Raw genomic sequence first — 22,902 nt, forward strand, 5'->3', positions numbered from 1 at the left:
GGGTAGGGCATTTGCCTTGCATGAGGCTGACCCGGGTTTGATTCCTCCATCTCTCTCGGAGAACCTGGCAAGCTACCGAGAGTATCCCACCCACACGGCAGAGCCTGGGAAGCTCCCTGTGGCATATTCCATATGCCAAAAACAGTAGTAACAAGTCTCACAAGGGAGACATTACTGGTGCCTGCTCAAGCAAATCGATGAGCAATGGGATGACAGTGACAGTGACAACTGTATTGTAAATTACAGTTTTCTAATTAACGACATGATGAAATTAAGAACAGTTTTAAAATTAAGTCATTGGCTGGGGATATGACTCAAGTGGTAGAGCACATGTCCTGCCTTTGTGAGGCCTTGGATTCAATACGCAGGGCTTCCTCAGCCAGACGGGCCAACAGTTCAAAAATAAATAAATAAATAAATAAATAAATAAATAAGTAAATAGATGAAAGAGGTCCTAAAGATTGGGCTCTAACCCAATGCAACAGGTTTCCTTACATTGAAAAAAGAACATTTGAACACAAAGATGCCGAAGATGGGCAGACAAAGAAAACTGAGGTGAAGCTACAGAGTCCTGTTTGACCCAGGAAAAGTGGTCCCCGAGATTTCTGTGGGTGACCCATCACAGGTGGTGGTGCTTTGTTACAGCAATGGTAGAAAACAGAAACAGCATCTGGCAACAAAAATCACTCTTGTATTAAAACAACAGCAATGGCAGCCTTGAGGTTAAGAAGACAGTGGCACTTCTGAGGCCGGGGCTGCAAGGACAGAGCGTCCCGGACCCTCACCTCCCGTCTTCACCACCAGCAATCTGCTGTGGAGATTGTGGGTGGGCCGGGCAAGGCATCACCTCTTCGTTAGTCGCCTGACTTGAGTCTGGTTTGGGAAACAGTCTACTGGCCAACGCAGAGAAAGGCCAGAAACCACCTTCAACCCTTTGCTGAATGTGCACCCAAGAGGAGCACTGCCCTAGAGAGAGGCCTACCCCCGTGCATTTGCCAGGGATGGTTTTTCTTCTTGCTTAAGTACACTAGGAAAGGGCCTCTGTCTACCAAGAGTGACTTAGGTACCAGAATACACAGAAGCTATTTCAAGCTTCCTGGAACTAAGCAAGAACATGAATTCAATGTACTTCGGTACAAGCAGGAAACAAATAAAAGTGACACTTTTTTATAATGATGTTCTTTCAATTCCTGTGGATAAATATCCCCTTTTAAAAGGTTGTAAAACCACTCGTGAATTACAGAAAATAACCTTGTTTGTGCAAGGCTGTTTCATGGGAAAGAACTGCTTTTCTTGATATAAATGTCTCTGAGAAATCTATGGGATCAGAATTTAACTTTTTGTACATTTAAAATGATGCTAAAAATAGGGTGTCTTTACTAGTCAGAGCATTTCTAAACCTATTCTTTAATTTAACAAAGACTTCTCCGTTCCTACTGTGCAAGTTCCACATTCCTTAGTTTCCGCTTCAATCTTATAAAACAGGGAAGCTATGATTATATTCTTTGAGAAAACGAGAGTCTCAATTATTTGTGTAGTCTTGCAATTTATGTCAGAAGTAGGTCTAGGACCAATGCTGTAAAAAATTGAGATATAATTGACATAATATTATATTCACTTCAGGTAGATAACCTAATAATTCTGTATTTATATATATTATGAAATGATCACCATACCAAATCTTGGTTACCTTTGTTACGACACACATTTACATTTTTCTTCTAGTCAGATATTTTTAAACTATTCTCTCAGCAACATTTTCCCAGTTAACCATTTTCACCGAGGACTGGGACTTACATTGCTGTTATTCATGCAGCTCGTGGACACGTCATCTCAACACCACACCCACCAGCAAAGGGCCACTTTCCCTCCACCAGTGTTCCCAGGACCCCTCCCCTCCACAGCTCCCCATGTGGAGCTCAGATATACAGACAAAAGTTTCAGTTCTGATGACTTTGACCATTGTTATTCCCCTATTATGTTTCTTTTTCAGTATCTCCTATTTGGGAGAGATCTCTGTCTCTTTTTTAATAGTGGAGGTGGTGAAACCTCCACACATAACTGAATAAGAGAAAAACTCCTGGATTCCACAAAATAGTAAATCAATGATAAATTGATAAAAGTAAAAAAAATTAAATGCATATCTTTTTCAGGCATATACATTTAAAAAATTAATCGTATGGAAATGTGCTAATAATGACATGCTGATACACAATGGAATGTTATTATGGCCAACACACTGTAGTGGACATGCCTGGACTTGCTTATTTTCTAATTAAATCCTCTTCACCTATTTATCTGGAAGGATTTTTCTAAATGAAGCACTGTTAGAAATAATTGTGATGTCGCTCACCTTGCATGTGGCCAGCCTGAGTTCAATCCCTCACAATATATGATATTCCCCTACTAAGTATTGTCAAGAGTGATTCCTGAGCACCACAGGGTGTGGTCTACAACCCCACCACCAACAAAAAAAAATCTGTGGTGAGTATCTGAACAAAATCTGCTTATATAAAATTAATCCTTATAATTACTATGTTCATATGTCTTGGGTTGCTATTGAATATGTACATGGGAGAAACACTGATTTATTCTTAATAAAATTCAAAACTATGGAAAAGAAGTTTAGTTCAGTGGTAGAGCACATATTTGTGTGTGAATATCTAGGTTCAATCCCTGACACCATTAAAAAATATATGTTGCTACTTGTTAGATAACATTGGGTTGTCTTTGCCTCTCTTGCAGGGAGCTTAAGGTTCATTGAGCTACTCCCACAACAGTGCCCCTGAGGCACATCCAATTACATCAAGCACTAATAATCCAATATTGCTTTTCTCTTTCCTTCATGTCATTTGCATGGTTTATTTAGCAATGTCCTTTTTGTATATGCAGAGGAAGACAGTTGATGTTATGCTTTGTAACAGGGGAGTTAATTGACTCCTAATAATATTTACTCCTGGGCATCCATATTACTTAACTTAAGCCTCAGTTGCTCTCAGTTCCTAGTACCCAAAAAGCAGGGTCCCAATGAGGGACTGGATGGACCCAGGGGAAGCTATGAGCTACCCTGGCATCCAAATGGGCCAGGCCAAGTGCCATAATATTTAACTATAAGTTAAAAGGACGGGCATGGAAAAACTCTGTCATGACACAAAAAGAAGTAACTGAATAAGGACCCTGCTGGAGTTAGGAAAGACTAACTTGGCCTGAGGATTTTGGTCTGGAATATATAGCGAGATGTCCCCAGTAAGAGCCAACCTTTAAGCTTAATACTTTTGTGTTCATACAAAATGACTAGAAATATTATCACTGTCACTATCACTGTCATCCTGTTGCTCATTGATTTGCTCGAGCGGGTACCAGTAATGTCTCCATTGTGAGATTTGTTGTTACTGTTTTTGACATATCGAATACGCCACGGGTAGCTTGCCAGGCTCTGCCATGTGGACAAGATACTCTCGGTAGTTTGCCAGGCTAGAAGTAAATTTACTATGATTGTTTAAATGGATTACTAGCTGAGGAAAGGAGAGAACAATACATCTTGGATGGAATCCCACCCTTGAGCAGATCTAGTAATCTGGAGTAATCTCAGATGAGATTTTGTCCTTGAGTTAATCTCCTGAAGGAGTATCTTTACCTCTGTTTGCTGTCATGATACTGTTCAACCCCACCTATGTGTACCTCCACCCTTCATGATTTCTATAGAACTATGCTGTAAGGGGTAAGAGGGAACTAGACTTTTAAGACTAGGGGAGGACAACGGGGGCTTCGGGACTTTGAGGTCTTTGAGGACTAGAAAGTCGACAGCGAGATGTTGAGATGAGAACTGAGACTTTGGAGACTTTGGGACTTTGAGAAGTAGAAGGAGGACTACATGACGATGAGGACTGGACGTAGAGGACTATGAGACTACAGGACGAGACAAGGAGGAAGATATGACGAGGTAGAGGACTTTGAGGTCTATAAGGAGACTTGGATGACAGAACTATGATGACTGGTACTGCGACCAAAATGACAACTACGACTGGGCTGTATGGGAAAAGATCAAACTATGCCGGGGATGAGAGAGAAATAAACTGTCTACAGACCAGCCTGGGCCTGTCCCAGTTTCTCTATTCCCTGCTCCTTCCTCTGCCCATTGTCTGGCCTGGGGACATGGCTCTCAACCACTGAATGCTTGTGTCCCACGTGACCACGCCTTTTCCTGGAAACTCACAGCACAGCTATAACATAGCATGCTCCTTTTAAAACATATTCATATAATGCGTGTTCTACTGTATTCCAGGACAAAGGAGAAGACAAAAAGAAAGCATCAGTTAAATATAGCCGGTATTTACATTTTTGTTCTATCAGTAAAAGTATATAACTTACTTCCCTTAAGTTCATTTCAAAGCTAAATGTAGTCTTTAAATACAATGGCTATCTTCAGTTGAAGTTTCTGGTTTTGCTCTCTCTTACCAAATTTTATTTAATCTTCAAATTTAGGCTCATGAACGTGCCACATATGTTTTTCCTGCTTAAGCTTATATCCTTTCCTTGATTTAGATACAACATAAGTAATAAATAAGAATCGAGGTTCCTTGATCCAGAGCAATAGTTTAGCCTTGCATGCAGTCAACCTGTACTCTATATGATCCCCTGAGCACTGCTAGGAGTGACCCCTGAATGAAAAGTCAGGAGCAAACCCTGAGCACCGCCCAAGGTGCCCCATACCTCCCACGAAAAAACTGTGGCTTCAAGAAGAGGAAACTCTTCATCCAGGAGGAGTGTACTCCTGACTGGATGATTCTACAATGTCTGGAGATGTTGACAGTCGTCACAGCTGGGAGCGAGGCTCTTGGCATCTCGTGGGGAGAGGGCAGACTGCTGCTAAACATGGTAATTACTCCCCACAACCAGGAATTACCCAATAGAAGCTCCAACTGCGCCAACAGACCAGATGATTTTACTTATCCGTGGTACACAGACAGACAAAACAAGTCACTCGACAGTACCAAATGATGACAAATACTTGTCCTTGGACTGTAAAACTGAGATTATGGTGGGGTGGGGTTGATGAAAAGGAAAACTAGAGAGACAAAGGGTATCAGTGGAGGGTCCTGAGTACTTTGGTACGTGAAGTGTAGTTCCTATATCTCAAAACCATAAATGTTGGGGTGAGGGGGATGATGAAGGGGTTAAGTCTCCTGCCTTGCATGAGGTCACGCCCAGTGTGATCCCCTGCACTGCACATGATTGCGCAAGCAACACCGGGTGTGAATCCTGAGCACAGAGCCTTCCCCAAGTACCACCCGCTCCCTCCTAATAGAACCATTAATGCCGACACTATTATAAACCTGTCACCCATACTATGATCATTTTTAAATGCCATCAGTGCCAAACTTGGGCAATGCTGCCTTCGAGGTGGAACCATGGCAACATTAGAATACCTTGGTAAGGGTGAACATTGAATGTTCTGATAAGTGAATAAACGAACAGGTTTCGGGTTCTATACTCATCTCTAACGTTTTCAGTTTATACTGTGTAGTTTTAGAGAAACGATGGCTCACTACAATTCTCTGGATCTTATTTATTGATAGCCAAGCCCTGGACTCTTTTCCTCTAATTATCTGTGGCAAGGTTTCTCTAGCCTTCCTGGAAGAGGGCTAAAGTTAATCATACACTAATTCACTCATTCCATCCGATGAATGTGATTATTCCTGACTGTAAGACCAACTTTCACCTGAGCAAGGTTAGCGAATTCAAGTTCGAATGAGGACAAGGAAGATTCCACAAAGCTACCTCAGGGCCTTAAGAAGTGCCAGTGGCCAGTTAGATTTGCATCGTGAGTAATGAATATGCATAGGTAGAGGCCAGACTGCTGCTAAATGTGGCAATTACTTCCCACCACCAGGAATTACCAGAAGCTCTAGTGGATATCTTATAGATACTCTTCACCTTTGCCTCCTTGTTCTCCGTCTGTGAGCTGCACAATGGGAACAGGGGAAAGAAACAGCAGCTTTGTAATGAGACGGCATGAACAGCAGAGTGCAGAGGTGAGAGAGGCAGGGGATGCAGCCGGGGGAAGGTGGTGGCAGGAGAGGAATAGCGTCTGGAGAGGGAGGTGTCCAAGCAGCCAGCCAGGTCAATCAAGGAGATCCAGAGCCAGAAGCACGATCTCCCGGTCCCCTTCCTCCCGAAACTGGCACAACCACCTTGACAAGTCACTAAAGCTCCCTGGCCCCGACACGCAGAGGGCTGAACTCAAATGCTCTTGGTCACAGTCCTCCGAGGCAGTCAAGGTCTCGTCGTCTCTGAGTAGGAAACAGCGAGCCGCACGCCTCGTTAGGTGAGCTCTCACAGACCGCCGAGCAGGCTGGGCGGTCTCCGAAACCAGGTCGCCTCTTCGCCAGTGCAGAGGGGGTGAGTGGAGAAGGCGGACAGAAAGGAGCACCCTCGTGGCAGAGCATCATCATTCTCCATGACGAAGGAGAACGTGAACCAGAAAGACATTCCCCGCGCCCCCCTGCCCTTTGTAAGGGGGACGGGAGGGTGGAGGCCCGAGATGGCTTCTCCCCTTGGCTCCCCCGAGCGAGGCCTCAGCTCCCCCAGGAGCTCTGCAAAGGCCGGGTCCTCTCCGGCATACCTGGCAAGGCTGGCCCTACCAGGCACCGGGCGGGATGCAGTAAATATCTGCGCAATGAATAAATGCATAAGACAGGCTGCAAATAGCGTTTGCATGTGGGAAGATCCGAGAGACAGAAAATGGAAACAGTGGGTAGTCAGAGCAGGAAGTCCCGGGGCGGGGGTGAGGGTAGGGAGGGGGAGAGGACCCTAAATGAGGAAGCACCTGAGAGACTGGGGCTGCGGAGTGGGGTCTGGTGGGTCCACCAGACACTGAGGGTCGTCGTGAGTGAATGATGGTGGGGACTGGAAGCAGTAAAACAAGAGAAACGGGTGTCAAGAGCTAGACCCTGCAGGCTCACAGCACAAAAACAGGAAGAGAGAGAGAGAGAGAGAGAGAGAGAGAGAAGGGGGGAGAGAGAGGGAGAGGGAAAGGGAGAGAGAGAGGGAGAGGGAAAGGAAGAGAGAGAAAGGGAGAGGGAGAGAAAGAGGGGGAGAGGGAGAGGGAGAGGGAGAGAGAGAGAGGGAGAGGGAGCGGAGGGAGAGGGAGAGAGAGGGGAGGGAGAAGGAGAGAGAGGGAGAGGGAGAGAGAGGGGAGGGAGAGGGAGAGAGAGGGGAGGGAGAGGGAGAGAGAGGGGAGGGAGAAGGAGAGAGAGGGAGAGGGAGAGGGAGGTGGAGAGAGAGAGGGAGAGGGAGAGGGAGGTGGAGAGAGAGAGGGAGAGGGAGAGGGAGGTGGAGAGAGAGAGGGAGAGGGAGAGAGAGAGAGAGAGAGCTACAGTACAACTGGACAATCCTCATCCCTGTGGAGTCTTCAGAGCCAGGCGTGGGGCTGGCTTCCTCTCAGCACTGAACGGAGCTGAGCCAACCTAAAGCTGAAGCTCACTGGCTGGGATTCTGCCCTGTGGCATGCCCTCCTGCCCTCGGAGCTGTATCTCTGGAACCAGAACGCACCTCTGTTTGCTGGTTTCCGTCCATTCTTTAAATCCATCTTACTGCCTTTCCCCCCTAGAGCAAAATATATATAGTTTACTGTGGGGCCAGAACCAGCACCGCGCAGGGCTTACTCCTGGCTTTGTGCTCAGGGGTCATTCCTGGGAGAAAATATAGTGTCAGAGACGGAGCTGGTCTGGTCATGTGCAAGGCAAGTGCCTTATCTCTGGAACTATTGCTCCAGGCCATATATTTTAAGGCTACATTTTAGAGTGAAATACAGTTTATAGAAAAATTAATCTAGAAATTTAATTTTTCTATAAAAATAAATTTTATAGAAATTCAAGTATAAATTTTATAGTGAAATTTAAAGAAGAGGAAGTTACCTTGTTTCAGCCAGACAACTCCCAGACAGAGATATTTTTCTAATCCTGCTGTTTTGGACACAGAAATCAAAGAATCAAAAAGGCAGAGGAATCTAGGTATTGCTTGCTGCTGTCTGGGGTCTTGTCCGACTTTCTAGTTCAATTGAAGTGTTAGATTATATAACATGCTTGAACGTTAAAGAAGCTGAATTTTCCTGGTCATCTGAATTAATTTATGGGTGAAAAAATTCCAGTAAGATTCTACTCTTTTTTTTCTTCCTCTGTAATAAATATCCTGAAATGATTCAGTGAATTATTTTTCGAAACAAAAATTTCAATTGAACCAGAAATTTGCAGTTGATTTATTTGCTTACATCCAAGTTTCTTGGTGTACAATTATATTTCTCCTCTTAGTCTATTAAGCTATGAAATATATAGATAATTCCGGACTGGAGTGATAGCACAGCGGGTAGGGCACTTGCCCTGCATGTGGCCAACCTGGGTTCCATCCTCTGCATCCCAGATGGTCCCCTGAGCACTGCTCGGAGTAATTCCTGGGTGCAGAACCAGGATCGAGTCTCTGAGCATCGCTTGCGTGGCCCAAACCAATAAACAAAACGGGTATAATGACAGCCTTAGGTTTATAGAGGCCAGTGCATGTATCTTCAGATCTACAGAGGAAAAACAACTCATTATTAGATGATGTAAAAACAACTTATTTAAACCACCGCGGTGTCACTTTTGTGAAACAGGGAATTACTAGAATATCCTGGAGTTGACCCCGGCCACCAAGTTCTCCCCCGCGCCGGTCACGTCGAAAGCACGGTGCAGTAACCGGAGCTGCCAGCAGTGGGCACTCTTACTCCAGTTATTACCACGGAGTGACACAGCGCGCCTGTTTAGGATCCCAGGCTGCCTCTGTGTTCATTCCCTTACACAGAACAGGAGCCAGCGACACTGACAACGACTCTGGAGAAAGAATAGAACACATTTTTGAGACCCAAAATAGCTGTGATATTCTTAGGTACTCAAAATATTATGGAGAAATTCTTTTGACATTAAAATAGGATTTTTCAGAGCCAGGAGACGACGCCCCAGCCTGGCGCACATACTTTGCATGCAGCGGGAGGCCCCAGGCTTTGATCTCCGGCACCACGTGGTCCCTTCTGAGTACCACGAAGCGTGGCCCCTGAACGCGCACAGGCGTGTCCCCAAAGTTTTCAAACATGCATATGGTTTACACTTGCATTTTTGTGATCTGTGGAGCACAGATCTAAGCATTGAACTCGCAACTGCCATCCTCTCAAAGGTAACCCGTGCCCAAGAAAACGTTGGCAACTTGGGTAAGACTCAAACCAAGCAGTCAGGGAGCAGCCCCAGTACTGGCTCTGTTTTACCACACGAGGTGGATCCTCAGGCTTCTCCTAGCCATCTCCTCTCCACGAGGGAAGTCCCCAGACTGGCGGATCGCCAAGAACTCTTCCAGTGATGTCTGTTCCTGTGACACTCTTGGGCCAGACTAAGTCAAAAGACTGGGCTCTACTAGAATAACCTGAAACACTTCTCCGTGTCTATTCCCAGTCCAGGACACACCTGTGAGAAACCAGCTATTCTGGCTGTGTTGAAGCCAGAGACTGAAGCACAAACCCTGATGTCCTGCACTGTGGAAGCCAGAGGGTGAGGGGAAATCAGCAGTGAGCACAACATTGAGAGCCTTACTCTCCAGACACACCCTGCATGGCCAGGAGCACTGTTGGGGACAGCTGAGTGTCACTGTGTGCCACGTAGGTCTAGCCTGTGGGGAGTTAAATACTATTAGATGAAATACCTTTACTTACTTCCACTAAATACTATTTCGATTGTATATGTGTTGCAGTGGTTAGTCACTCATTTGGAAGGGACACATAAATGCTTTGGCTTTGGGGATGGTAAGGACTGTTAGTATAAATGGTATCAATAGAAAGTTTAACTATGAACATGTTAAATCTTTAATGTGTATTTGATTAACCCGGGGGTCGGCAAAGATGACCCTGGTGCCAGATGTGACATGATGCCTGGACTTTATGAAATGTTATTCTTGAGTTTTATCATAGTACAGCCCCCACCAACGTTGGCAGACTGTCTGATGCCGCCTTCTCACTACAGCACAGGGAGGAACACAGTGACAGATACAATCCCAGCAGTTGTCTTACATATTTATTCCTGGGCCTCGTACACTCACACTTGGCTTCCCCCTGCCCCTGCCACCTGAAATAATGATATTTGATAATAAAACCAGAGTCCTAACTCATATTTTTCCCTCTTCTTATCTACTTCTCCTTCCTAACTGCAGTATATCAAATGGTTCCTTGAATATATTGAAATGTACAATAGTATGTAGTAAAAATTCAGATGAAACAAAGACACGTGCTCACAGTTTGGAGATGTTTATTCTATACTGTTATCTGAGTTCATTTATTATTAGTGATTTTAGTCTTCAAAACCAGTTTTGAAATACCTCAGGTTTCCTTATGCAGTTTATAGCATGTCGAATGTACACAGAGTTGGTGTGGTGAAACAGTTGAATATGAATAACTGAGAAAAGGAAGTGTGTGTGTGTGTGTGTGTGTGTGTGTGTGTGCAAAGGGGTTAGAGAAAAGAAGAGACAAAATCAGTCTGACTGATATGTTTCAATAACATAACTTTCAGAATCAATTTTTTACTCTTTATCTCAGTTTCAAATTTATCTCTTAAATCAAATTTTCTGAAACTCTAAACTTCTCTTATAAAGTCAGATCAATCACAAATGTAGATATTAGAATGGGCTCACCAACAACTACATTAAAATAGTTCACAAAGGACATGAAAGACTAAAATGCAAAAAAAGGAAAAATAAAAGAGAACCTCGATAGAATCTTTGTTTTGCAAAAGGTTTTGTAACTAATATATTCACTAAATATTACTAGAAATAGACACGTACTGGCTGTCATGTGACCCGACAGTTTCAAATGCAAATGTGTTTCTCTAAAATCTTAATAGCTGTTTCATACTTTTTGACTTACTGGTCTCACATCGAGTGTGATTCAATGCGTTTAGTTCATCTGTTTTGCAAGAACCTCAAGATAGAAGACAGACAGACACAAAGTCTATTTTTTCCCCTCTTTCCTTTTCTGTTTGTGGAAGGTGAGGGATGACCCCAGGGATGATGGGATGGGCTGGAAGCGACTGGAGCATTGTCCCTCCTCTGCCCCAGCTCCCATTGGCTGGCATTCAACTGTTCCTGTGCTTTCTTTTCCCTTTTTTATGAAATGGCACATTGGGGTGATTGACTTCTGGGTGAGTGGAAAGAAATGGAGGCGCGCTATGTTGCTTTTCCAGGGTCCTTCCTTAGTAAAACTTGACTCTGTCCTGTTTCCCAATGCAGCCACTTCTCCAGTGTCGCCCGACCAGGTGTGTGCTCTGAGCAGCCCCACCTGTCAACAGACTCTCCCTCTACTTCCCTGGAGCCTAGACAGCTGCTCCAAGTGGAGGCTGCAGAGACCCAAGGGGCTCCACCAACACTCCCGAGGCAACTAGGGGACCATTTAGCAAATGAATGTCATTTACATATACTATTCATTTGGCAAGTGCTGAAAAGAAAACAGAAAAGAAACTCAATAAAAGCAATTGGTGCTCAGATATGCATGTCTGGGGTTATGGTGCCCGAGAGATTTGATTTAGGTTCTTCCCCAAGTGCCTACGTTTATTTTTCCCAGGAAGATGTTAACTCACTGAGAAGTACCTGAAGAAAAGTCAGTAAAACATTTGAACTGTTTAGCATGGGAGCCACTTGAGTTGTTGTTAAGAGATCCTGATGTTGCTCACTGTATGGTGTCTACAAATTCAACCCCAAGGAATGAAACACAGTTGTTCTAAGCCAGTGATGACTTGCCCACTTCTCTTTTCTAGAAACTCATTTCCCCAGCTCTCGATGGACCGTGAGCAGCTATGCTAGGGGACCCAGTTCCTAACCACTGAGCCCTATCCAATGCAGGAAGAGTCTTCAGAGTGAAGGGAGCGAGGGGGTTGCAGCAGTGCTGGGAGGAAGCTTACCTTGTGGCTTCTTGCCAAGTGCAAGCATTTTCCTTCTGCCCTTCCTTTCTGTTTGGGATGTTGTTATAAGTAAATATGCTTAGAGCTCTGGCAATTACCTCATCATTATAAGTTCCCCAACAAAAGGAGGAAACCCAAAGATTATAAGTCATGAACAAAACCAATGAACATTATAAAAGACGTGTTTGTAGATGATTACTAGTAGTGGGGAACTCGGCTGTTTGCAGCTGAATGCATCTTCTCTGATACCAGGGTATTTTCGAGGTCTGAATGAAGTGACAAGGTAATGGCATTAGTATTCTTTAGAGGAGCCTAACTCTGGAGCTCGCTTGACAAATGGAAATGGTAAATTTAGTTGCGATAATTAATGCCATTTTAACTTTCTCTATTTATTAAAAAAAGTCCTTGTTGGTCTAACTCACATCTTCTGTTATCTTGTCTCTAAACACCACATACATCTGGAGTGAGGTGTTTAAAAAAATAGTCAATTAAAATTTGATTAACTGTCAACCCAATAATGTCAATCAATATAAGATCACTGAACCTGGTCTCTTGGTAATATCTTTTTATGCAAAATTTCACCCTCAAAATTTCATTTGGTTCAAAAGGAAGTCACTTAAACAATGTCTTTGCTCTCAGCAAGTTTTGTTTTTGAAAGCTCAAGTCAACTTTAGAAGCGTGCTCAATTGTGAGATTAAACCTATTGAGGTTTTGCCTTTAAGGAGTTTTCCAGTTATAGGAGAATAGAGCTGCAGTTAAAAATAAAATGGTAAGCTGAAGTGACCAAACATTAGAAAAATATCGAAAAAATTAAAAAGAGGTATTCCTGACTGGAATGCTCATTTGCTTTAAAGAAGATATTTATGCTTTGCCTCAGTATTGTAGATAATTATGTTAAATTTACCTATTACATGATGTTAAACAGCTATAACCATCAATGAGAATCATTATTACCAATACGAAATGCAAGTTAAGAGACTTTTACCTGTCATGAAGAGCAGTGGAAATTGGTAGCCAAATAACGTGGTGATTTCATTGTATCAGTTTTTCCAGCATGCAATTAATAGAAATGAGCAATTTTCTAAGTATACTGTTTACAGAAACTGGGTGATTTCAAATTTTAGTAATAAACCATTGTTTTATATGTTAAGTATATTCTGGGGACTTTATTCTGGGGAACATTAAAACAAGGTTAAAATAGCTGGATTTAACTTTGATGTCCTAATAAGATTAATATCTGTTGCTTTAAAAAAATAGATTTCCAACCAGAGGGATAGTGCAGTAGATAAGTTTCTTTCCTTATACATACCCAACCCAAGTTTGATTCCCAGCACCCTATATTGTCCCCTGAGTCCCGCTAGGAGTTATCCCTGAGTGCAGAGCCAGGAATAAGCCTTGAACATAGTTGTCTGTGACTTAAATAAACCTCCTCACAAGATTTTTAAAGTAAAGTAAAAAGATAAATTTCCACATTTAATCATCTTTTGTATGAATGTTCTTCAACTTACTGGTTTCCAATGACATCAATTTCAGGTCTTCAAATTTTATCAGTTTAGAATTTGACATTGCCATCAAGTAAGAACAAACACTTGATAAGAGTTTGGATTTGGAGTAGCCGGAGCAACAGTGCAGTAGGGGGGGTGCTAGACCTGGGTCCAACCCCTGGCATGCCTTATGATGCCCTGAAAGTACCAGGAGTGATCACTGAGCATAGAACCAGAAGTAAGCCCTGGGTATCACCCCATGTGCTCCCCCTACCCTCCAAAAAAAAAAAAACTAGATTAGACTTAGATTTAACCAGATTGAGTTAAATTTAACTAAATTAGATTTAGATTTAGATAGGATGTGACCATGTTCTCACAGCAGTGTGGTACATTTTCATAATTATTTTTCCTTACTTTTGCTAACAACATTTTTAACAAGCCAAGAATACTGTAGCTTTCTTCAACCCTTTAACTTCTTAACCTGAAGGAGAATGATATAATCCGATTAAATTTCCTTGAATCATCTATTAAATACTTGACAGTAGCCAATATATCAAATCTACTACTTACATCATAGTTCTCCAATCACATTAATAGAAATGTTCCACTTTATCTGATAACTTGTGTTTCCTAAGTGTGATGCAATTTAATTAAATCCAGTCAAAATTTATGAGGCGCCTTCTATAATAATATTAGATGATATTTTATGAAGACTTTTTCAAATCATCCTGAAAGTTAACATGCAAACTGTATTATCATTCACTTCATGGGTAATAAGGTTAAGAATATGATCACAAATTGCCCTTAATCTCACACAAGTCAGTAGAAGATTGAGATAAGTATCTAAGTGTGTGACTGAGAAGATAGGTTCAGTTGGTGACTGTACTGTGAGATCATAGGGTGTTTTTCTACAGTTTATACCATGGAATAAGAATCTAAAGAATCTAAATCATTCTTTCTCTCTCTTCTCTCTTTTCTCCTCTCTCTCTTCACTTCTCTCTTACCTCTCTCTCATGTCTCTCTTCTCTCTCCTTCCTCTCTCCTCCCCACCCCCCCCCGTGTGAGTGTGTGTGTGTGTGTTTGTGTATGTGTGTGTGTGTGTGCTTGAGCCACACCTGGTAGTGCTCAGGGTTTACTCCTGGCACTTCACTCAGGAATCACTCCTAGCTGACTCAGAGAATAATATGGGATGACAGAGATGGAATCCAGGTAGGTTACATGTAAGGCGAACACTCTATCTGCTGTACTATCTTTAAATAATTTAAAATATGTTCTCTCTCCTGTATTCATAGATTTCTGCTTTATTCCCAACTCTCTCTCTCTCCTGCCTTCATTGTCTGAAAAGAAAGTAGTGCCAAGTCTACAATTTTTTCTAGATTGCTTAATCTATTGTATAAGAATAATGAATTTAAATTATTGCATGACATATCTGGAAAAAATTACTTTTCTAGTACCCATCTCCAGGGAATTCTCACTAACTTTTCTCTCCTGGCATTGCCAAAAATTCTAGGCTTCATAAAGAAAACCAAAAAATCACACAGCCTCAATTTTTCATTCCCTCACATTAACATAATAGAACAAAGAATAATGAATTTAAATTATTGCATGACATATCTGGAAAAAATTACTTTTCTAGTACCCCTCTCCAGGGAATTCTCACTAACTTTTCTCTCCTGGCATTGCCAAAAATTCCAGGCTTCATAAAGAAAACCAAAAAATCACACAGCCTCAATTTTTCATTCCCTCACATTAACATAATAGAACAAAGAAAAAAAATAGAACAAAGAAAGCTATAGGTGGTGTAGGGAGAAAAATCTGAATTAACACATGGCAAAAAAATCATAAAAAATAGTTTAAAACTCAGTAAAATAGCTACCATAATTATAAAACTGAGCCTTTAAAATGTCATCACTACAAAGATATTTCCTCTCTGATGAGTTGGTAAGCAGTTTTTTACTTTTTTATTAAGAAGATAATGAGGCATAGTTTCAGTGGACACGCACGCCTGAGTAGAGTGATGTGGTGCCCTCACAGCAAGAGTTCCCAGTGCTCCCGGAGAGAAGTGTTCAGCAGGACACCGTCTCCATCATGGGTTCTAGAGGAAAGAGGCGGCCTCGCATAAATCCAACCTCACTCAGTGATGGCAGATTAAGCTCTATAAGGAAACTCCCTGCAAAATCCACTCCACCTCAGCTGGTTCCCCAAGCCCTATCTGAGGAACAAGTCGAGAAAAATGAAGAACCCTGGCCTTTGGGGGTTCTGTTCATCCACTCTGCCACGCCTTTGCCTGACTTGGCTGACATGCCCTGTTGCCAACAATCTGACAGGTGTTAACTACTCTTTGGGTCATTCAGGAAAAAAGAAAAACTCATGGACAGCTCAGACCCCTCCTTTTCCTACCTTTGCCTCACCTGTTTCTATAAATAACAAAACATATTTTCATCAACGTCATCTGTGTGACTACCAGTATCTTACTTTTACCTTAGCAGCCCCACCCTCTCCATTTACCCTTTTGGACTTAGCAGCAACGTGAAAGATAATTCTAATTTTGATGCTCAGCAAGGGAATGTCACATTGAGTCCTAGAATGCCTCCTTGGCTACAGGTACCCCTCAGGACTCAAGAAACCATAAAACATTGGTTGGTAAAATTGCTAGCTTGATAGATATATTAGATTTAAAATATAACATCCACCACCCTGTCCATGTCATAACTAAAAAATTTCTATTAATTTCTATTAATTTTGAGTGGATAATTAGTGAATACTCTGAGAGATTCCAAGGTTCAAAGTTGTTTCCTTTGCTATACTATGAGTCTGTTAGAAAGGATAAAACATTCTTCAAGTGTCTTGAAGAAGTAGACCAAAGAAGAGCTGGATTCAATTACACTGCCCAGTGGTCAGTATTGAAAACATTCCCAGGATCAGTCTCAAAAACCAGAAATTGAGCTTCCATATGACCCCGCAATACCAATTCAGGAAATATACCCCGAGGATGCAAAAAAGCACAGTAGAAATGACTGTACCTATATGTTCATTGTCGCACTGTTCACAATCGCCAAAATATGGAAACAACCTGAGTGCCTTAAAACAGATGACTGGTTAAAGAAATTTTGGTACATCTACACAATGGAATACTATGCAGCTGTTAGGAGAGATGAAGTCATGAAATTTGCTTATAAATCTATAGACATGGAGAGTGTCATGCTAAGTGAAATGAATCAGAAAGAGAGGGACAGACATAGAAGGACTGCACTCATTCGTGGAGTATAGAAGAACATCACATGAGGCTGATACTCAAGGATAGTAAATACAAGGGCCAGGGGGATTTCCCCATAGCTAGAAGACTGCTTCATGAGAAAAGGGGAGAAGGCAGATGGAATAGAGAATGGATCACTAAGAAAATGATGGCTGGAGGAACCAGTTGGGATGGGAGATGCATGCCGAAAGTAGATAACGGACCAAACATGATGACCTCTCAGTGTCTGTGTTGCAAGCCATAATGCCCAAAAGTATAAAGAGATTATGGGGAATATTGTCTGCTATAGAGGCAGGGGGAGGGTGGGAAAGGGGGGGTATACCGGGGATATCAGTGGTGGGAAATGTGCACTGGTGGAGGGATGGGTGTTTGATCATTGTGTGATAGTAACCCAAACATGAAAGCTTGTAACTATTTCACAATGATTCAATAAAATTAATTTTTTTAAAAAAAGAAAACATTCCCAGGATGGAAAGCACCAAACAATAAATAAGGAAGTAGATGACAGCACTCCTGTCTTTGTACCATAGACAAAAGCTATCAGACCTGACTTTCCATTTCTTTGCTCAGTAACATTAATTAGTCTGTAAATATTTATAAAGCATTAATAATATTTGTTAAATTCTGGGGAGGAGCTCACAGTAGAAAAAGTTTTGTTATCATTTATGCTTGCAAGAATCTGAGCACAGTGATATGAAGACAAGGATATGAAGGATACTAATTTATCTAATACATGAGTGACTACCATAAGGCTACAGGCTGGTGATCCCTTTTTGCAACCCAAGTGAATGAGGGTGTCCTGTGTGTGAACAGAAGGAGCCATATATATCACAACAGCTTTAGAATTCACCAAATGTGCATGTGTGCATGCAGGCATGTTTGCACAGACCATATCTTTCCAACATGTTATATTAAATGCAACAGGGAGTCAATATAGTTTCTGTAGTGTTTCTGAAGCTTTTGGAAATGTCTGTGGGAAGTGTCTATCTGGCTCTCACATGTTTGATTTTTGGCTTGAATTTAGAAAATTTCTCAGGACTTCAATAGTTTGAAAACCCAGCAACAGAGTATTTGAGGCAGGAAGACCAGAGTTTGATCATTGGTTCCTGTTGACGAATCACCTTTGACTCTGTAAATTAAATGTGAAATGATGACTGTTTAGAAAATGCAAATTAGAATCTCTGTCTGTGCCTTTGACCAATCATGGATTAACATCTTTCAGTTCCTTCAGTTAGAGGACACTGCTATCAAGTCCTGGAGACAGTGGGCAGATCCAGCAGACTGAAATTAGCAATCTTAGATTCATCTTCACCTGGGTCACTTCCATTTGGGGTGTCTGAAAACTGTAGCACTTATTTCAAAATGGTTTTCCACCTGGATCACGTTTCAATTTTCTTTAATGACAATGCCTGGAAACCAACCTCTCCTCTCACAGGTTCTGTTTCGGAAAAGCTAACGACCTGGCTTCAGTGGTCCCCAATGGCTTCTTGACCTTTGGGAGTAGAAGGGGGTGGAGTATATTCCCCTTAATAATAATCTCAAGGTTGGGATAGTCACTTGCATAAAGCAACACTAGTTATTTTAGACAAATGAAGGCTGCAAGTGTGTTCCTAGACAGAAATAGAATAGGAGATAACCATGACTTCAGTGCTGTACATTGAGGATGCTTGCTGATTAGGTATCACCCTAAAGCCACAGCAATGTAAATATCCCAGCCTTTGCTCTGAATGGACCTGCTAACTGCCCTTAAAGTGCGTGTTAATGAAAACAAAGGCTCATGTATTCAAAAGGAGTTACCTTGGTATTCTTCAAACCTAAAGATTCCTGTTGTACTTCACATGATACTCAGTTCATCTTGTAAGAAGAGGTGGTTTTTTTTTTTCTAACATCTATCTTCAGATTACAAAGAAATGACATCTCAGATAGTTCCAGGAATGAAGATGTAGGAAAAACATGGTTAAGATAAAATATTCCTCTTCTATTTTGTTCTCTGCCCTCTGTCTCTGTGTCTCTGTCTCTATCTTTCTTTGTCTCTGCCTCTGTTCCTCTCTCCCCCTCCTCTCTCTCTCTCTCACTCTCTCTCTCTCTCTCACACACACACACACACACATACACACACACACACACACACACACATACTTCCTCCCTCCTCCATCTCTTCTTGTTAGATCTCATTATTTCATTTTAGAGGTATAAAATTAAAGTTGCTATAATAACACATTTAACTGGGAGACTAATGATACCAGAGCTAAATGTAATCAATACATTCAAGATAATCATGATAATATGTAAAATATAATCAAGAAACTGCTTCATGAGTACAGATTGTTTCCAAGCAATAAAGAAATTATTGAACCCCCAGGAGGCTCAAACTATATGTCCAATGTTTTCCTTCAATTATTTAAGTTTATTTAAATCTTAAAATTTTAATGAAAACCAAAATACAAACAAAAGAGATCTATACCAATATTCCTTGAACTCTGCATTATATTGCCTAATTAAAAAATTTTCAAGAGTTTAAAGGTAAAAGGATAAAAGGTTAACCTTAAGAAGACAAAAACAGAAAGATGAGAGTGTGAGAAGGGAGTAAGGAGAGACCATAGATGTTAGACATAGTAGGGTAAAGAAATAAAATACAGACGGTAAGAGAAATTAAATGAGGGCTCACAGAGTATTAACTAGTCAACAAAATGAGCTATGTTTGCTGTGTGGCCTCGGGCCACCAGAATCAAGATCACTTGGACATGTGAGACATAGTAACCTGGTATTATTTAACTGCCATTAGAATCTCTATTTTAACAAGACCTCTCATCAACTCGTGTATGTTAGCATTTGTGAAACTCCAGGTCCAAGGCATATTTTTGTTTCTTAAGATTTAGAATTCAGTCTTTCCCTCGATCCCATCACCTCATTGACAGATAACCACTTCCTGTAGGCAATCTTGGTGCATTTGCCTACAATTACTTATTGCATACACATAGAGATTTCATTCTAAAGCAGCTGTATGTATATTCAGCTATCAAAAATCATTAATATATCCATATTAAGAGTAAATGTGTTCTCATAAAGGGTCATTCATTTCTCCTCTGCCTATCTGACTAGGACAAGAGAAAAATGGCAAAGGACAAGAATGAACATGAGAAATGGGTCTAAAACTGTTACTGCCAGTCATCCCATTGTTCATTTATGTGCTTGAGTTGGCACCAGTAACGTCTGATTGTGAGACTTATTGTTATTGTTCTTGGCATATCGAATACATCATGGGTAGTTTGCCAGGCTCTGCTGTGCGGCCATGATACTCTCGGTAACTTGCTGGGCTCTCCGAGAGGGGCAGAGGAATCAAATACGGGTCTGCCACGTGCAAGGCGAATGCCCTACCCACTGTGCTATCGCTCCAGTCCAGGGTCTAAAACAATGTATTAAAATATAATCAACATCCAGACACCTCTCATTGTTGAGGTTGGCTATGTTTAGTATAAAGACCTATTCCTGCTTCTGAAACAATGCTCAAAGTGTACTGAAATGCACCATAATTGGCAGTTCACAGGGGTGGCATGAACTTTAGGATGTGAAACATGAGCTGCTGGTCCCTGGTCAAATTGTGGAGAAGTCCTCACCACCTCCTCCACTTTGCTTTTCCTCTTCCTGTCTTCCCTGGAGTCCAAGGCTCACACAGGGATCCATGGATTCCCATTTCCTGTTTGACTTTCAGTGGTTTAGTTTCTTTGACTCCCATTGGTTCATTTGAAATGGGTCTCTTGGCCAACATTCTCCCTGCATTTCACTTGCTGTTCTTTAAGCTTACAACCCTTAGGTCATAAGTCTTCTATTACTCTTACTATTTTCAGAATTATAGTATAGCGCTGTGTAGCACTGTCATCCCGTTGTTCATTGATTTGCTTGGGCGGGCATCAGTAAAGTCTCCATTGTGAGACTTGTTGTTACTGTTTTTGGCATATTGAATATGCCAGGGGTAGCTTGCCAGGCTCTGCCTGGGGGCAGGATACTCTTGGTAGCTTATTGGGCTTTCTGAGAGGGGCGGAGGAATCTAACCTGGGTCTGCTGCGTGCAAGGCAAATGCCCTACCCACTGTGCTATCGCTCCAGTCCTTCAGAAATATAAATTTCATTTTTAATGAATGGGGCAATTTTCTTTGAAAAGAGAAAATTGACTTTTTTTAGGTTTTCAAATTTCCAGTATTGCTTATTAATTAAAGATAAAAATATACATACCAATGTATTAATAACCTAATTTCCTTGGTAATTGTAGTGAGATGTAATTAACATATAACATTGTGTTTGAGTCAGATTGCTAGTACATTAATTTGCTACTTGGATTTACTGTGAAATGATCTTCATGTAAGTTTACTTCATATGTTATTCTTTTGTTCCTGTGATCCGAGGCATTAAGGTTGATTTTGTCAACTTTCAAATGGAGAGTACACAGGTACTATTGTTACTATGCTCTACACACCTTTGGTCCACTTTCTACCATTTCTGTCTCCACCAATCCTTCCCCACATTTCTGCTTGAGATTTTATTTATTTATTTATTTATTGCAAAGCTGAGGGTTCCCAAATGGTAGTCAGGGTCCAGGATATTCCTGGTGACTTTTGGCCCTCAATACCTATTGTTCACTGATCCTGAGGACATGGGACAGGACCACAAAGACCACCCAGTGGTGCTCAGGGAACTCTGGGGCCACATTCAGCAGTGCTTGGGTGGGAAGTCTCCAGGGCTACACAGTAAGGTTGGGGGGTGAGGAATATGATACTGGGGATTGAACGCGGGCTGGGAATATGTAAGGCATGAACCCTAGTCCCTGTACTGTCTCCCTGGCTGAGTTTGAATTTTGGGGATACAGCAGACAAGTCAGATCATACAGTATTTGTCATTCTCCTTGACTTATTTCACTATGTATAAGGCCCATAGGGCTATCTATGATGATACACAAGTTAGGATTTTATTTTTTATGACAGAATATAATTTCTCTTTGTTTCTGTGTATGTGTTCAGTTATCTGTTCATAGATGCCTAGATGTTTTTTGCATGTTGGTGACTGTTGTCTTAAATGAGAGAAAACTCCATGGGGGTGCAAATATCTCTTCAAGATGATAATTATAAGAAGCTGGAGAGATAGCTCAGCAAAGTGGCAATCTTGTTTTGCCATGTGGCCAGCCTTGGTTCAATCTCAGCACCCCTTCTGCTTCCCCCAAGCCCCTCTAAGAATGATCCCTGAGTACAGAGCCAACAGTAATAGTAAGCCCTTATCACTGCCAAGTGTTGCCCCCAAATAAAATAACAAAAAAGATTATGATAATAAATTGTAGAAAATGAAAAGAAAATTCCTGACACTGATTATGGCATTTACAGTAGGCTATAGTATTCTCAGGTATGAACTATCTCCCAAGATAACCACTTGGAAGAAAAAGGTTATTTTGATACAAGTAAAGGTAAAGACAAAGTAGGCATCCTTTGTAGTTTTGCTAAGCCCTGATAAGAACAGGGCACTGATATCCTTGTAGAAACGGGATGGCATTTGGACACAGAGAAGCAGACTCAAGATAGAGAGAAGGCTCAAGGTTGTTTAAGCTGGTGGTTTCCAATACACAAGGCTCCAATGATTATTAGTGACCAATAGTTACTTCCAAAACTACTTCCAGAAGATTCAAGAAATGATTCTGGATCACAGAAAGAAGTCATGAGCTTGGTTGAAGTTTGGATTTTCAGCCTTTTTTTAAGTGTGAAGATAGAATCTTGTTATTTAACTCACCCAAATGGTGGGTTAGAACAGCCCTGAGAATGAGATACAGATGGATTATGGGGTGACTGACTGTTGTTTGCAAGTCACATCTGGTTGGAATCCTGATCAGAAAAGGATTTAAAAAACGCAGACATAAGGATCCCAATGCGGGCTGGCAGGGACTGGCAGATTGGCCAAAGAGGAGATATGGCCAGAGCTTCTAGCTTGGCAGCTATAACGAGTCCTAGGGATCTAATGCATAGCACAATGAACTTCTATTCACTTTGCAAACGTCTCTTGTATAATGTGGTTCCATTGACAGTCATCATCATGTCCATATATTAGATCCTCAGACTTTACTTGTTTTATAACGAAAAGTTTGCACACGTTTATCAACTTCTTATACTTTCTTTTCAAGGAAGCAAATCTTAAGTTATTCACACACAATTATA

General features: G+C 41.6%; 1 protein-coding gene across 2 annotated transcripts in view; it reads right to left on the reverse strand.

Annotated features, from left to right (window-relative positions):
• Nucleotides 1-22,902, reverse strand: part of FGF14 (fibroblast growth factor 14) — a 622,206-nt gene that overhangs the window by 200,055 nt on the left and 399,249 nt on the right. The window lies entirely within an intron of this gene.

This window comes from Sorex araneus, chromosome 1 (assembly GCF_027595985.1).
Source record: "Sorex araneus isolate mSorAra2 chromosome 1, mSorAra2.pri, whole genome shotgun sequence".
NCBI classification, from domain to species: Eukaryota; Metazoa; Chordata; class Mammalia; order Eulipotyphla; family Soricidae; genus Sorex; species Sorex araneus.